At 50.1% G+C, this 2,781-nt stretch overlaps 1 pseudogene across 1 annotated transcript; it reads left to right on the plus strand.

Moving 5' to 3' along the window:
• The first annotated feature begins 1,688 nt into the window (after window positions 1–1,688).
• LOC307181283 (eukaryotic translation initiation factor 3 subunit J-like) lies at window positions 1,689–2,310 on the plus strand (annotated as a pseudogene). The gene has a single exon. The product of its transcript is annotated as a eukaryotic translation initiation factor 3 subunit J-like (transcript).
• Window positions 2,311–2,781: the final 471 nt, after the last annotated feature.

Raw genomic sequence — 2,781 nt, forward strand, 5'->3', positions numbered from 1 at the left:
GGGGCACAGCTATCAGGTTAAGAGATTAAAAAGGAATAGACAGGGGACACTGCAGCCTGGGAGGGAGTAGGGGCAGGGGATGAGCCACAACACTGGAGACCCTTATGGAGGTCACAGCCCAGACCCAGTTCCACTGAACCACACGTATTAAGCCTTAACAATGTAGAAAGCCCCCTCCTCACACATGACCCCCACCTCAGTGTCCTGGCAGTGGATTAACACCGAAAGATGCACGATGTGCAGACTCTCTCTGGGGAGGGGAACTAGTGATGCACCGAGACCACATCCAGGACACCAGAGCACTGGGGCTTCGGTACCTGCAGCTGGAGACCAGGCTCAGAGCGCCTCATTCCTGGACCTCAGATTCCATTCTCTCTTGTGCCCTGATGGTCATGGCCAAAACCTCTGTCCTGCTCTTGGGTATTTGATATGTTCAGGAATACCTATGAAGACTTCACCAGAGACTCAGAACCAGAAAGGGAAGCAGGTTTGTCACAGGGACTTGGTGGAGTGGACGTGGTTGACTAAGTAGTGGGCCTGTCTCCCCATCAGATGCCAGGTCCTGAGGTCCTCGGGGCAGGTGGTCAGGAGGGGAGGTGACCAGCAGGATGGAGCCCAAGGATGGAGGCACCTGTGGCCGTCCTGGTGAAGAGGTGCCCTGCCAGGGTACAACTCACACAGCCGACCTAGCTCACCTGCCCAGCGCTGCCTCCTCGTGCAGGTGACCCTACAGGTGAGCATCACCTGAGCCGGGTGACAGGGGCTCTGCCTTCTCCTCCTTCGACCTCTCAGGGGTCTCCCCTCCACAGGTGCTGTCACTAGGGGACCCCCAGCTGCACTGCTTTGAGTTGTCCAGGGGGTGACTGAACTGGTTTCTGACAATGTGGGGCAAAGCCTGGTCCCTTCTTATGGGGCCCCTGCAGGGTTCCAGGTGCTGCAGAAACAGGCAAGCCCAATGTGTGTGCACCTTTCTTTGTCTACTTGCATTTGTTCTGTTTGTCAAGTCAAGTCACACACCTAGGCTTAGTGCCAGTGGGAGGGGCACAGCCCCTGTGCTAGATTCAGGGAAGAAAGACAAATTTGGGATCATTGCTGCCAACATCAGGCTGTGTGTGTGTGTGTGTGTGTGTGTGTGTGTGTGTGTGTGTGTTATTGGAATAGTAGAGGGTGAGTGGGCATTGAGCCCCATGATTTCTATGCTCAGCTATTCTCTGACATAATATTAGACCATAGGAGCCTCCAGGAGATGAGAGGCCCCCAAAGTCCTTGAGAGTGTCTGGACTCACTATAAGTGTCAACTGCATCAGTGCATCCACAGATCCAGGGAAGGGGCTCCCTGGTGTTTTCATAAAATGCTTGTTTGGGGTCTCCCTACGGAGTATGTGGATTTATTGAGGCTATTTCTAGAGATGATTAAAAATAATATGTTGTCTCTAAAAGAATATTCTGAAGGCAGAAAACAGCCATTTAATACTGGACTAGAGACGCTGGAAGGTAACTGCCCTGTGAGCCCAGGCAGGATCCTCCCCTGCAGGGTATGCGCTGGGCTGCAGGGGGCGCTCAGAACCACCCAGCACAGGGCTGCAGCCCAGGCGCGGGCGCAGAGGGGACGGGGGAGGGGTTTGCTCTCAAAGGCTGAGTCTCCTCTTTTCAATTAAAACAATAATTAGGCTCACACCCGGCTTGAGATGGCGGCGGCGGCGGCGGCGGCGGGGGACTCCGACTCCTGGGACGCGGACACGTTCTCCGTGGAAGACCCGGTGCGGAAGGTGGGGGGCGGCGGCACCGCCGGCGGGGACCACTCGGAAGGCGAGGACGAGGACGAGGACGTCAAGTTAGAAGAACCTGGAGAACCTAGAGTGCTAACACCAGAGCAATTAGCAGATAAACTGCGGCTAAAGAAATTACAGGAACAGTCAGACCTCGAAGTAGCGAAAGAAACTTTTGGTGTTAATAATACAGTTTATGGAATAGATGCTATGAACCCATCTTCAAGAGATGCCTTCACAGAGTTTGGAAAGTTACAAAAAGATAAAATTGCACAATATGAAAAATCACTATATTATGCCAGTTTTTTGGAAGCCTTAGTTTGAGATGTGTGTATTTCATTGGAAATTGATGACTTGAAAAAGATTACCAATTCATTGACTGTACTTTGCAGTGGAAAACAGAAGCAAGAAAAGCAAAGCCAAAAAGCAGAAGAAAGGCGTGGTGCCCAGAGGGGGATTAAAGCCTACCATGAAAGACGGTCTGGCAGATCATGGTGGTTATGATGGAGGTTATGTACAAGACTATGAAGACTTCATGTGACATTTTATCTTCTCCTGGTGTCTTCTTTCACTTGCCCACAATCCCTTCAACATGTAGCACAACTTCCTTTCCTTTCAGTTCTGCCAAATGCTACAATCAGAAGTGCGGTATCTTTTGTGGTGGTTATTTAACCCCTTGACACTTAGGTGCTAACGTGCAAATGAGGGAACTTGGAACTTGCTGCCAAGGGGTTAAAATTGGGAACCTCCATTGCTACTAAATCATAGTTTAAAAACACAGACCTAATAATGTTGTTGCTGCTATCTGATTCCATAGCAGCAGTCACTAAATTGGAAACAAAAGTTGCAACATGACAAAAAATTGTGTAGTATTTACCAGCACCATTCAGTAATACAGCCTTAACCATACCTCCTTGAACTACTTCATAACTTGTCAAGAAAAGCAGTCTGCTGCAAGGGCATGGGGTGTGCACCTAGTATTAAAATTGCTTTGTCTTAAAATTGAGCGTGA

The sequence above is a fragment of the Stenella coeruleoalba genome (assembly GCF_951394435.1).
Source record: "Stenella coeruleoalba genome assembly, contig: scaffold_225, whole genome shotgun sequence".
In the NCBI taxonomy this organism is placed as follows: Eukaryota; Metazoa; Chordata; class Mammalia; order Artiodactyla; family Delphinidae; genus Stenella; species Stenella coeruleoalba.